Source organism: Anomaloglossus baeobatrachus, chromosome 10, assembly GCF_048569485.1.
Source record: "Anomaloglossus baeobatrachus isolate aAnoBae1 chromosome 10, aAnoBae1.hap1, whole genome shotgun sequence".
In the NCBI taxonomy this organism is placed as follows: Eukaryota; Metazoa; Chordata; class Amphibia; order Anura; family Aromobatidae; genus Anomaloglossus; species Anomaloglossus baeobatrachus.
This window is the reverse complement of record NC_134362.1, coordinates 33,222,647-33,237,175: the sequence shown is the minus strand read 5'-3', so window position 1 is coordinate 33,237,175 and position 14,529 is coordinate 33,222,647. Positions and strand designations below refer to the sequence as shown.

Sequence of the window (14,529 nt, the reverse complement as noted above, 5' to 3'; positions counted from 1 at the left end):
AGGTTGACGAAGAGCTCATCCCATCCATTCCCTATTTAGGGTCCAGCACTAGGTATCCCTAGGGTCAGGTATCCAGCTCAGCGCATAGGTGCAGAACCTATCTAGGGTGGTGAGGGACCCCAGGAACCAGCACTAGGGATACCTAGGGTCAGGTATCCGGCTCGGCGCATAGGTGCAGAACCTATCTAGGGTGGTGATGGACCCAAGGGACCAGCACCAGGGATACCTAGGGTCAGGTATCCAGCTCAGCGCATAGGTGCAGAACCTATCTAGGGTGGTGAGGGACTCCAGGAACCAGCACTAGGGATACCTAGGGTCAGGTATCCGGCTCGGCGCATAGGTGCAGAACCTATCTAGGGTGGTGAGGGACCCCAGGGACCAGCATTAGGGATTCCTAGAGTCAGGTATCCAGCTCAGCGCATAGGTGCAGAACCTATCTAGGGTGGTGAGGGACCCCAGGGACCAGCATTAGGGATTCCTAGGGTCAGGTATCCAGCTCAGCGCATAGGTGCAGAACCTATCTAGGGTGGTGAGGGACCCCAGGGACCAGCTTTAGGGATTCCTAGGGTCAGGTATCCGGCTCGGCACATACAATAGGTGAGGAACCTATCTAGGGTGGTGAGGGACCAGCATTAGGGATCCCTAGGGTCAGGTATCCGGCTCGGTGCATAGGTGCAGAACCAGCAGTAGGTTCGGTCAGGGGGCAACAAAATCTGCATTCCTCTGGCCAGTTGGTATTTTTCTACTACTCAGCTATATCATTTTTGTCCCTTTGCACACTGGAATTTTACCTTTATCGTTCCTTTACACAAAAATGTCAGTGGAGCTGGTCATCTGCTGTTGGACTGCGTGACAAGAATATACCCTAAGGCCGAATTCAGATGTCTGTGTAACAGGATCAGTGATGTACTGACTGCCAGCAGCTCTGTCTACCCGGAGAGGCTGTTTAGCTTGAGGCTGGAGACCTTTGGTCGTGTGAGCGCAGAATTATATTCACACTGAAACTATACACTTGATTTCTTTTCTGCACTTAGGGGTCAGGAATCTAATTCCCCTATGGATAAGATCTCATCATGTAGTCAGTGGATTCATAGATCTGCCTAATGGCTCATTCAGACGTCCATTTTTTGCGTATGAGTACGATCCGTGTTTTTCACGGATACCCCTCGTACTAGCACCCAATAGTGATTGGGACTGTTCACATTCACTTTTGGGAACAAATGTTTTGCACAAAATCATGGAACCATATCCAATATTGACCCAAGTCAAAATTGCCAATGCAAAGTCTATGGATCCGGGGAAAAATAAAAATAACGCCATCTAAGTGCTAGGTACGAGAAGGTAGAGAAACTTTTTTTGTTTCTCATCTGGGAACAACTGATGAAACTGGGACCAAACTCTGACGGTTAAAAATTTAGACCCCATGAAAACTCTGGCGAAACTTGGATTAAATAAAAAAAATCACTGATGAAACTCGGACAGGTTGTTTTCTCGCACAAGAAAATTACTGAGGTCTGAATGAGCCCTAAATCCTAAGCAGCAATCTGCGTTCAATAGTCACTCTGCAGTGTGTCCACCCATATCCTGTCCACCGCCATTAACTTGAGAATGTCGGCAGCTATAGGCATATAAGTGGTGTCTAGGTATAGTAAAGTAGCCATACGCTACGCAATGAAACCACCTATAGCGCCACCTGGTGGAAAACAACGGAGTTAGCATTTTTATCTCGAAAACGGAACGAGATAGAGAAAAAAAGCGAATTACAAAGTTGTAGGGCATCATCAATTCAATACGAATCGACACCATGCATACAGAAATGCTATGATTAGAACATGTAAAACTCACAAGGCTGCGGGCGTGAAGCGATACCTCATGGAGACCTTCCTACAAGTCACTGGGTATGGTGCTTGTGTGGAATGGCCTCCACGCTCACCTGACCTGACCCCATTAGACTTCTTTCTGTGAGGTCACATCAAACAGCAGGTGTATGCGACCCCTCCACCAACATTGCAGGACCTACAACGACGTATCACAGATGCTTGTGCAAACGTGTCACCTACCATATTGCACAACGTGCAGCAAGATACAGTATGCTGTCCAGAGTCCAGATGTGCATTGCAGCTGACGGGGGCGACTTTGAGCATCAAAGTTAAATGAGCGCCATATGCGTGACCAGCATTCAATGTTTTAGGGGGTCATGGGTTTCATATCATAGCATTTCTGTATGGAAGGTGTCGATTCGTATTGAATTTTATGATGCCCTACAATTTTTTAATTCACTTGTTTTCTCTATCTCGTTCCGTTTTCAAGATAAAAATGCTAACTCCGTTGTTTTCCACCAGGTGGCACTATAGGTGGTTTCATTACGTAGCGCATGGCTACTTTACTATACCTAGACACCACTTCTATGCCTATAGCTGCCGCCGTTCTCATGTTAATGGCGGTGGACAGGATATGGGTGAACACACTGTATATGGGTCATATAGCGATAGCTATACCATATACAATGGGGATGTTGGATATTTCATCGTCACTTGTGCCTGCTTATATTCCCCAAGGCCCGTTATGGATCTTCCAACAGCCTCTCATCCCCTCCTGAAGAGTTTGCTCATTATTTTATGCCAGTCGTCTCAAGAGTTAGGGCATCACATGGAGCGCTGTCATACACAGTGACACCAATGCCTGCCGAATTACATACACTACTCACAAAAATTAGGGATGTTTGGTTTTAGAGAAAGGGGAGCAAGGTCACCTCCTAAACTTACCTGAGGCTGATCTCTGCTCTCCCTACCTTCCTTATACAGGTTTTTTCACCCCGTCGCCGATCACGTGCCGATCCCTGTCTTTCCCTGGTCTCAGCCCTGTCTAGTGAGCAGGGCATTAGGAATGCTAGTCAAACCCTAGATTAAAGATACAGAGAAGATAATACAGACAAGGGTAAAATAAACAGCAATCTTACAAAGCACTCCAAACAACGAGAGGTAATAATGGACCAGGGGGAAAGACCAAAAAGGACTAAGGATGGGAAAAACTCAAGCCAGCTTTCAAATAGCAAATGTTCTCTGTATGGCTTCCTGGTCTTCAGCTCATGGGTTCCCTCTAGAGGCAAGCTAAGCAGAAACTATCACCAGCGATTACCTGAGCTAGGAGGGAAGTCTTTATAGCAGAGCTAATTAGCAATAGAGAACAGCTCGCTATTGCTTTCATTCAGAGTTCAGGAGACCAGAGGATCTACTTAACCCTAGCAGCGCTAGATAAAGGAGAATCTCCTCAGCCGGCAGTATTAACCTAAGCAAGTGTGTATGAAGCCCTGCTCTGTGATCTCCTGACACCAACAATAGGAGGGACCACTCTCCATCGTGGTACCCTCGTGACAGCAGCCCTCAGGTCATTGAGGTTCTGGGGTACAGAGTTACATGGTGACTCAGTTGGTCTCTTGGGTTTTCCATGAGATTCAGGTCAAAGAAAGTGTCGGCCACTCCATTTGAGGTTCCCCAGTCTCCAGCAGCCATTCCGTAATCTCCTCCTCCCTCCACCCCTTCCTCAGGTCATCCATGCTGAACAGACGATGAAGTTAGTGTGGGTTGTACCCTCTGTAGCATAGACAATCATCTTTTGTTCTTGCCCCTGCTCATCCTCCTCCTTCTCATTATCACCCAGTCCGCACAGTGAAGATGAGATGAAGTTGGGTAGTATCTCCCTGTGTACCTTCTTCCTCCATCTCCACCTGGTGCACAAGCAAAGCTTCCTCTTTTATTGTGAGTAGTGAGTATTTGAGTAGACACAGAATCGGGATAGTTACACTGATTATGGCTTCATCGCCTCTCACCATCTAGATTGATTCCTCAAAGTTTTGGAGAACCTCACAGATGTCAGCCATCCATACCTGCTCATCGCTTCTTATGTGCAGAGGCTGATCGGAAAACCGACGGGGAGGTTGGAGCTGGTGTTCAACTACTGCCCCCTGCTGCGCACAAAGCCTTGCCAACTTTTGTAATATTGAGTTCCACTGTGTGGGCCATTCGCACACCAATCGGTGAGGGGTCACGTGCAAGTGCTACTACAGCACTGCCAGACCGGCAGCAGCTAAAGGTGACTTGTGGAAATGGGCATATATTCGGCGTACCTTGACTAGTAGCTCAGGCAAATCTGGGTATGTTTTCAGAAACTTCTGAACCATTAAGTTAAGCAAGTGGGCCAGGCATGGTACATGTGGCAGCTTGCCGAGCTTCAGAAACTCCACCAGGTTACGACCATGCCTGGTTTGAGGTTCAGCACCGAGAGCCACAGATCTGTCTGGTCTATTAGACCTTTCAACAACTCTGCGGCGGAGTGCTGTTTGTTACCAAAAGATTTTACATCCTGTTGCCACTTCACCAAGGCAGTGCTGCAGTCCTTCCATCGCCCGACTGATATTGACAAAATGCTCCAAGATGACAATTAGAAGATGGAGGATGGAGCAGGATGAGAGGGTGCAGGAACCGGTGTAGGAAACTCTTATGGAATTAGGGCCCGCAATCCTCACCGTCTGTAGCATGTGTGCCGTCCCAGGATCTGACTTGGTCCTGGCCTCCACAAGGTTCACCAAGTGTGCCATCAGGGAAACGAAGCATCAATGGCCACAAGCATTTGTCCACGTGTCAGTCATTAAGTGGACCTTCCCAGTAACTGCGTTGGTCACGGCATTGGTGATATGCGACATGTACTTGTGTAAGGCGGGGACATCACACCGGGAGAAATAGTGGTGGCTGGGAACCGAGTACCAAGGGACGGCCGCCACCAACAGGTTGTGGAAAACTTCAGTGTCCACCACCCTAAATGGCAACATTTCCAGGGCAAACAGTCTGGAAATGTGGCTGTTTAGTGTTTGGATAGTGTCTGGATATTTCCACTTGCGTTCCAGGGCCTGGGGTAGAGACAACTGACTGCTGCACTGAGACAAGGTAGTGGATGTGGTTGCTGATGTTCAACGACAGGTGCAAGATGGGAGGGATCTGCACCTGTGTCCTGGACATGGGATTGCCCAGCACATAGCACGGGGAAGAGGCAGTGGTGTCACCTGAAGACACTGATTGTGGACCCAGGCATTCATCCTACCTTGTCAGGTGCTTGGATTACATCTGCCTGAGCATGCTGGTGGCGGTCAGGCTGGTAGTGGTCAGGCCCCTGCTAATGTCAGTACGACACAAGTTGCAAATCACTGTTTTCTTGTCATCTGTACTTTATGTAAAAATGCACCAGACTGGGCAACACCTAATCTTTGGCAGGGGAAATTGTTGTGTGTGGGTGCTCTAGGGAACAGTTGCCTGCCTTCTCCCTCTGGCAACGCCACTGCTTCTTCCTGCTTCCTGCTCTGCATGCCATGTTACCAGGTTGGGTCAGTGGCTTCATCATCCACCACCTCGTCTTCCACTTACCCACTCTGGTCCTCCTCCTTACTTGTTAACTTAACAACATGACTTGTTAGCAACTCTGTCTCATCAACATCCACCTCTTGAGACAGTAATGCCTTTCTCCCCCATCGTCTTTTTGTGACCATGGCTGTTCAAATATTTGGGAATCAACGCACACAATCTCCTCATATCCGTCTTGAAACATGCACGATGAGAGGCCAGAAGAAGCCATAAATGGACAGGTAAAGAGCTCCTCAGAGTGTCCAAGTGTGGGATTATTTGTCTCCTGAGACTAGCCAGGGTGGGAGGAAGGAGGATCAATGTGAGGATCACAAGTGGACACATACAGAAAAGAGCCCCTGTGCAAAAATAGCATATGTGATCTTTGCAGTCCAATAGTTCATCATAATGTACAATTCTACCTGCTTTTGAGGTGTAAATGGACCCCCTTAAGTTTTGGGCCCCTGTGAAACATATGTCTACCCCTGGTGAGGATTGTGTGCTCCAGACTCTTGGCTAGTGTGGAAGACAGGGTGGTGCTGGAAAACAGACTGAATGCATTATCTGCCATCCATCCCGCACCTGCCCATACTGTTCTGGCTTTAACAGTGGTGTCCCACACCCCCCTTCAAATTGGGAAGGGAAACTAGGTCTACATGGTGCCTGTGCTTGCTGTACTCCCGTAGCAGACCCTGTTTACCCTGTCTTTCGGCTACAGCCACTGCATGGACAACCAAAAGCAGGATGTCCACTTTCCTTTGCTTTACCGCATGCCTTGCACATTTTAAATTAGGTACACAGCAAACAATATTATTAGACTTTTGATTTTACATGGCAGCACCAAAGATTTTAAGGCAATAATCCATGACTAGATGCCTCTAATACTCTGTCCCTTTTCCAGCAGCGTTCCCTACACTAATAGCAAAGAGGGGTATTATTAGACAATAGTATCTATTTAAATTGGCCCTTAAAGGACTTGGGATTGTACGTATGGAAAAGCAATATTCCCTGACTAGATGCCTCTAATATGCTATGCCTTCTCCAGAAGCGATCATTACACTAATTGCAGACTAAGAACAGTATTATTAGACAATAGACTCTATTTAAATTGGCCCTGAAAGGGCTTGGGGTTGTACGTACAGAAAGGCAATATTCCCTGACTAGATGCCTCTAATACACTATCCCTTCTCCAGAAGCTAACTCTACACTAATTCCAGCAAAGAGCGGTATTATTAAATAATAGAATCTATTTGAATTAGCTCTGAAAAGGACTGTTGGTTTAGTTTAGCACCAGTAAGGACTGTAAGCCAATAATCCCTTCCTAGATGCCTCTAATACACTATCCCTTCTCCAGAAGCTAACCCTACACTAATTCCAGTGAAGAGCAGTTTTATTAAAGAATAAAATCTATTTGAATTAGCATTGTAAAAGACTGTTGGTTTAATTTAGCACCAGCAAGACTGTAAGCCATAATCCCTTCCTAGATGCCTCTAATACACTATCCCTTTTCCAGAAGCTAATCCTACACTAATTCCAGCAAAGAGCGGTATTATTAGAGAATATAATCTATTTGAATTAGCTCTGAAAAGGACTGTTGGTTTAACATTGCACCAGCAAGGACTGTAGGCTATAAAACGCTGTAACACACTGTCCTTTCACCAGGTTTTACAATATTCCTTGTGTTGAGGTTGCAAAAGTTGACATAACTTTTACATCCAAACCATGAGTTTATACAAGAGAAGGTACATAATCCAGACAATAGATTAAGTCTAAACCTATTATTTTGTAACAGCCAAAAGTAAAGAATGTGACTAAAACAGGCCAGACAGATATAATGTATCAGTGCAGGTAAATGTAAGAAAATGCTAGGACAAGAGAGGGGTTTGTGCAGCTTTTGTGCTTGATCCATTATTTGGGATCTATTGTATATACATTCCTATGCCATGTTTGTATTTCTCTAATATCTCGGCTTTTCATGTGAATACTGCAGATCGTCACAACTTCTAATGTAAAAAGTAAATTTAAAAATCTATCTAGTGAATATCCAAGGCCAAAGACAACACAGCCATTAACATCAGTATTGTCACATATGGCCGGGTCACATCCTGAAGGCTCATTACAAAGTGATCACAGCTAGGAACATCATGACCTAAGTCCAGAGATAAGAGATCATGGCCCCATCTGTTACCTTCAATCCAGCCATTAGTGACGCCATCTGTGGCTGAGAAGCTGAAATAATCATCATCACAAAATGCTTAAAGGACAATCAACCAATCATGTAATTTGCATCCACATTAATGTTTTATACTATATTTTTTATCATATAGATTTTGAAGAAAGAAGTTTCTCACTTTGCAGCAGCCGATAGTTTAACTCCTGCAAACTCATGATCAAACGTCTCTTCATATAATAAAAGTCTAACTATAAAAAAATAAGTATACATGGTGGACAGGTATTTAGCTGTAGCTTTTCATTTTACTACTATAATACTGCCCCCCTATGTACATGAATATAACTGCTATAATACTGCCCCTATGTACAAGAATATAACTACTATAATACTGTAAACTATGTACAAGAATATAACTACTATAATACTGCCTCCTATGTACAAGAATATAACTACTATAATACTGTAAACTATGTACAAGAATATAACTACTATAATACTGCCTCCTATGTACATGAATATAACTGCTATAATACTGCCCCTATGTACAAGAATATAACTACTATAATACTGCCTCCTATGTACATGAATATAACTACTATAATACTGCCCCCTATGTACAAGAATATAACTACTATAATACTGCCCCTATGTACAAGAATATAACTGCTATAATACTGCTATTATGTACAAGAATATAACTAGTATAATACTGCCCCCTATGTACATGAATATAACTACTATAATACTGCCCCCTATGTACAAGAATATAACTACTATAATACTGCCCCTATGTACATGAATATAACTGCTATAATACTGCCCCTATGTACAAGAATATAACTACTATAATACTGCCCCTATGTACAAGAATATAATTACTATAATACTGCTCCCCTATGTACAAGAATATAACTGTTATAATACTGTCCCCTATGTACAAGAACATAACTGCTATAATACTGTCTTTATGTACAAGAATATAACTGCTGTAATACTGCCCCCTATGTACAAGAATATAACTACTATAATACTGCTCCTATATACAAGAATATAACTACTATAATACTGCCCCATGTACAAGAATATGACTACTATAATACTGCCCCTATGTACAAGAATATAACTACTAAGGGTATTAGACCTATCACCAGCACAGAGTAAGGTGGAATGAGGGTATTTAAAGACAGAAAGGAAAGATCTGAAGATTAAGAGCTGAAAAGGTGAGGAACTCCGCCGGGTCCTAAAGAGAGAGGGATAAACCCCAAGCAGGAAAGAAGGGAAAATCAGAGAGCAGCTTGTGTAGCCAAACACTGCGACCTTCTACAGGACTGTCTGTCATGCGTGACACACCCGTGACAACAAGATTTTAACTAGAAATTTAGGAATACTTGTTTTATTTATATCCTAAGTATAAATTAACCCCATCAGTTGCCATAATATAATGATACCATTAATACTATATATAATCAGGATGACAGTTTTCATTTCGCTCATTGCATTTATTGGTGAAGCGTTTGATTTTGCATGCTTCCTGTTTCCATTATATCCCCCTAATCCAGGTCATGCTTATTCTGTTTATTCTCCTCACTGGAGTCCTTGTCTGCCGCCATTGCACGGGACTTATCCAGATTCACCCTCTCCTGTTCAAAAAGCCGGTTTATCTCATCCTCCACACTCATATTCCTTGTCTTAAAAAACGGCTGTGGATGTAAACAAAGGTTTAGGTGATGAAATCGCTAAATATTTGTCCTGTTTTGAAGCCAGAGGCAACAGAAGATTACAGGTCAGACAGTACCAAGTATACATGGGCGGAGGTCAGACAGGACCAAGTATACATGGGCGGAGGTCAGACAGGACCAAGTATACATGGGCGGAGGTCAGACAGTACCCAGTATACATGATCAGAGGTCAGACAGTACCCAGTATATATGGGCGGAGGTCAGACCGTACCCATTATACATGGGCAGAGGTCAGACAGTACCCAGTATACATGATCAGAGGTCAGACAGTACCCAGTATACATGATCATGTGTCGCCCTGGGCAAGCCAGGGGACACAGATAACAACACCACTACACCCCACACTCCAGGTAGGCACACCTGCTAACCAGAAATCCTTGTTGCCTCCCTCCAGGAGTCTGTGATGCACACCAGGGGGTGGGCCAGGCGGTTGGCTCCGCCCACCAAGGAGCTCACAACTCTGGAGGCAGGAAGTTACCAGGCAGATTAGCCCGGGGAGGGCAAGAGTGAAGTCCAGTGAAGGGCTAGAGGAAACAACCAGAAGTGAAAGTGAAGGAAAGGAAAGTGGAAAAGGAGGAAAGCAAGAAGTGGTGACAGAGCAGAGAGAAGGAGAAGCCTGATAGCCCAGCTGTGTGTAGGGCTAGAACAGCAAGGTCAGCGACGGCGGTGACTGTCCGGAGGGGGACCGTTTGGAAGTTCCTGGAAGGACCCCGTTGGCTGTGTGCCCGGTGGTCTGGAGCAGTGTTCCGAAGGACAGTCAGCACCAGGGCAGGGGCCTCTCGGACCCCGGCAAGGCTAGGAGTCGCCCAATTTGCCGAATCCGTCAGTGAAGGGGACGCAGATCCCCCAGCAACAAAGTCCCGATTGACGGCAACAGCCCGACCATTACCGGGGAGACACTGCCACCGCCAAGGCACCAGTTTCCCCAGGGCCAGCGCCTGCGGGCAAAGTGTAGAGCTCCTCCGGCCCAGATTGCAGTCGGGGAGCGGGTAACCGGAGGGAATCCACCGCTACCATCAGTCAAACAGGTGCAAGGAAGAGAGACGTCACCGTCACCTACCGGGAGTGCAGGTGCAACCGTCTGTGGGACCGTCCTACCAGCCGTTGGTTTACCGTACAAACTGTGTCCGTGTCTCAGGCTGAGTGAGTACCACAGTGCCGCAAGGCATAGCGCTGCCCCCGCGTCCCTGCGCCCTCCAGGCCCTACACTTCACATCTCTTCACCGGGCCCCGGGATCACCAACCCCTACCCACGGAGGGGCAACACAACACCTGGCTGCTCCCATCACCATCCCCGGGACCCTCACACTGAGCAGCGGTGGTGCCATCACCACAACCGTGGGTGGCGTCACGAACTATAATCCCAACAAACACCCCCCTTTTCACTCACGGGCGAGGAGTGTCGCTCGAGACACCCCGGGATCCGGCCCGCAGCTCGAGCCACCAGGAGCAACTGCCGGACCCGAGCAGAAGGGGTGAGCGCGGTGTGCTGACACCCTCCTCCCCGCCCGCGACAACTTGGCGTCACGAACAGGATCTTACCGCTCTGCCGTCAGGTAGAGGTGCGCCTTGTTACCGCCGGAGGTATCCGGCAGAAAAATTTCAGAAGCCGCCATCTTTGGCGCGAAAAGTTCCCGCTCGAGCGTCTTCTCGAGCAGTAGAGGCGCGAAGGCCAAAACCCCGCCCCGAGAGAGGAGGGGCCGGAAAGAGCTAAGGGGGACGGAAACAAGATGTCTGCGCCCGACGAAGCCGCTGGAGGAGCGGTGGTCGCAGCCGCAGCGGCACCCGCGGATGGGAATGGGCCTGCCCAGGTCCCGGCCGTACTGGCGGGAGGTGCCGCGGCCCCCGCGCTTGCTCAGGTCATGCCGTTTTCCTTGCCCTATGCGCCCGGAGCTGCCTGGCTACCGCAGTATGACGGGAAACCGGATGCCTTACAGGCCTTCCGGAAAAAGCTTAACCCGTTGCTAGAGCTGTACCCCCTGACTGATAAGCAACGTGCAGCGATAGTGCTAGGCCAGCTAACCGGTGCGGCGGAGCAAGAAGCGGAGACCTGGGCCGAGGGGGACCGGCTCTCTGTAGCCACCATCTTCGAGAAGCTACAGACTGCCTTCGAGACCCGGACTGAAGCTGAGCTGAGGATGCAGTTTTACCAGTGCCGGCAACGAGCTGGGGATAGCATTCGGGACTATGCTCTACGTCTGCAGGCCGCCCTCCGCACGCTAAAGCGGGTGAACGCTATTAATGAGGCGGATAGCAATAAGATGTTAGTGGAGCAATTTGCGCAGGGGATGAGGTCCCCTGAGGATCGTAAACAACTCCGGCTGTGGGCCCTGGAACACCCTGATGTGGACTTCGCTGTGTTAAAGGAGCGGGCTATCAAAGCACTACAGCCCCCAGCTGCTGAAGCTCTGGAACCCGTCCTGTGGCCCGTCGAGACAGCTCCCGTTGTGGCGACCCCAGCCAAACCAACCTCCTTACTACCCGCAGCCTCGAGCAGCACAGTGGAAGAACTGGCAGCCCAGGTCCGTCGCCTGGACGGAGACCTTGCCAAAATCCTTGCTGCGCTTCAACCTCTGACCAGATCTCAGCCCCCAGCGCAGATACAGCTTGCTGACAGTCCCGAAGATGTTCCCTGGATGCAGCAGAGAAGCGCTAACAACCCGCGGAGCAGACCTCCAATCTGCTACAAGTGCCGTAAGCCGGGCCATGTTTACCGACAGTGCCCGTTAAACGAGCAACCCCTGGGGCCCCGGGCCAATCCTCAGGAGTAGAACACCGTGGCCCCCCGGACTGGCGAGACCGATACGTCGGGGCCCGCCCTATCATCCCTGTGGCTGTGGACGGCATACCCGTGATGGCTCTCTTGGACACTGGATCACAGGTAACGACCATACCGTACACATTGTATCAGCGATATTGGGCCACAGACGAGCTAGCGCCTCCAGACAATAGTATAAATTTGATTGCCGCTAATGGACTTCCATTGACCCAGGTGGGGTATAAAGAGGTGGCTATGACAGTGGGGCAAGCTGAACTGCAACACCAGGGTATGATTGTGATCATGAATGAGCCTAGTGATCATAACCCGAAAATAGTGTTGGGAACCAATGTGATGGAACACTGCATGGCTGATGTGCTGAACCTTTTGCAGCAGCTAGCCGCCACGGCGGCGGGGAGCCGGCAGAGGGCTGTGCAGCGTGAGATCCGCGCCCTGATGTACCGCCAGCATGTAAGCTCAACCGGAGGGGAGATTGGTGGAGTGCGAGTGATGGATGTTGCTCCATTGACTGTGCCCCCTAGGAGTGAGATGATGATCTGGTGTAGGGCAGCAGTAGGGCCTCAGGGGCGTGACTACCCTGCGATGATGGAGCCCATGCCTTCCGAGCACTGGCCCACTGTAGTGGCCGCCCCGAGGGGTGGTAGATGTGAAGAAAGGGAGAGTGCCTGTGAGAGTGTTGAACTGTGGGGAGGAAGAAGTCAGGCTCCCCCGGTATGCCACCATTGCCAAGCTGCTCACCCTGGACCCTCACACTATCCAGGAAGCCCGTCCACCCACACTCCCACCTACCACCAGCACTTCCCCACCCCAGGGGGACACCAAGGAGTGGCACCAACAGCTACATGTGGGCACTGATGATACCCCTACACATCACAGGGCAGGGGTACACAGGGTAGTGCAGGAGTACGAACAGGTTTTCAGTAAGCACCCCCTAGACTTTGGGCAGATCAAGGGGGTCCAACGACAGACAGTACCCAGTATACATGGGCGGAGGTCAGACCGTACCCAGTATACATGGTCAGAGGTCAGACAGTACCCAGTATACATGGGCGGAGGTCAGACAGTACCCAGTATACATGATCAGAGGTCAGACAGTACCCAGTATACATGGGCGGAGGTCAGACCGTACCCAGTATACATGGGCAGAGGTCAGACAGTACCCAGTATACATGGGCGGAGGTCAGACAGTACCCAGTATACATGATCAGAGGTCAGACAGTACCCAGTATACATGGGCGGAGGTCAGACCGTACCCAGTATACATGGGCAGAGGTCAGACAGTACCCAGTATACATGGGCGGAGGTCAGACAGTACCCAGTATACATGATCAGAGGTCAGACAGTACCCAGTATACATGGGCGGAGGTCAGACCGTACCCAGTATACATGGGCGGAGGTCAGACCGTACCCAGTATACATGGGCAGAGGTCAGACAGTACCCAGTATACATGGGCAGAGGTCAGAAAGTACCCAGAATACATGAGCAGAGGTCAGACAGTACCCAGTATACATGGGCAGAGGTCAGACAGGACCAAGTATACATGGGCGAAGGTCAGTCAGGACCCAGTATACATGGGCGGAGGTCAGACAGTACCCAGTATACATGGGCGGAGGTCAGACAGTACCCAGTATACATGGACAGAGGTCAGACAGGACCCAGTATACATGGGCAGAGGTCAGACCGTACCCAGTATACATGGGAAGAGGTCAGACAGTACCCAGTATACATGGGCAGAGGTCAGACAGTACCCAGAATACATGAGCAGAGGTCAGACAGTACCCAGTATACATGGGCAGAGGTCAGACAGGACCCAGTATACATGGGCGGAGGTCAGACAGTACCCAGTATACATGGACAGAGGTCAGACAGGACCCAGTATACATGGGCAGAGCTCAGACAGTACCCAGTATACATGGGCGGAGGTCAGACAGTACCCAGTATACATGGGCGGAGGTCAGACAGGACCCAGTATACATGGGCGGAAGTCAGACAGGACCCAGTAAACATGGGCAGAGGTCAGACAGGACCCAGTATACATGGGTGGAAGTCAGACAGGACCCAGTATACATGGGCAGAAGTCAGACAGGAGCCAGTATACATGGGCCTAAAAGTCAGACAGTACCCAATATACATGGGAAGAGGTCAGACAGTACCCAGTATACATGGGCGGAGGTCAGACAGGACCCAGTATACATGGGCGGAAGTCAGACAGGACCCAGTATACATGGGCAGAGGTCAGACAGGACCCAGTATACATGGGTAGAGGTCACACAGGACTCAGTATACATGGGAAGAGGTCAGACAGGACCCAGTATACATGGGCAGAGGTCAGACAGGACCTAGTATACATGGACAGAGGTCAGACAGGACCCAGTATACATGGGCAGAGGTCAGATGGGACCCAGTATACATGGGCAGAGGTCAGACAGGACCCAAGATACATG

The 14,529-nt window shown here is 48.8% G+C and overlaps 1 protein-coding gene across 1 annotated transcript in view; it reads right to left on the bottom strand.

Moving 5' to 3' along the window:
* The window catches only part of DKK3 (dickkopf Wnt signaling pathway inhibitor 3), a 61,980-nt gene that overhangs the window by 24,534 nt on the left and 22,917 nt on the right, over window positions 1-14,529 (bottom strand). The window lies entirely within an intron of this gene.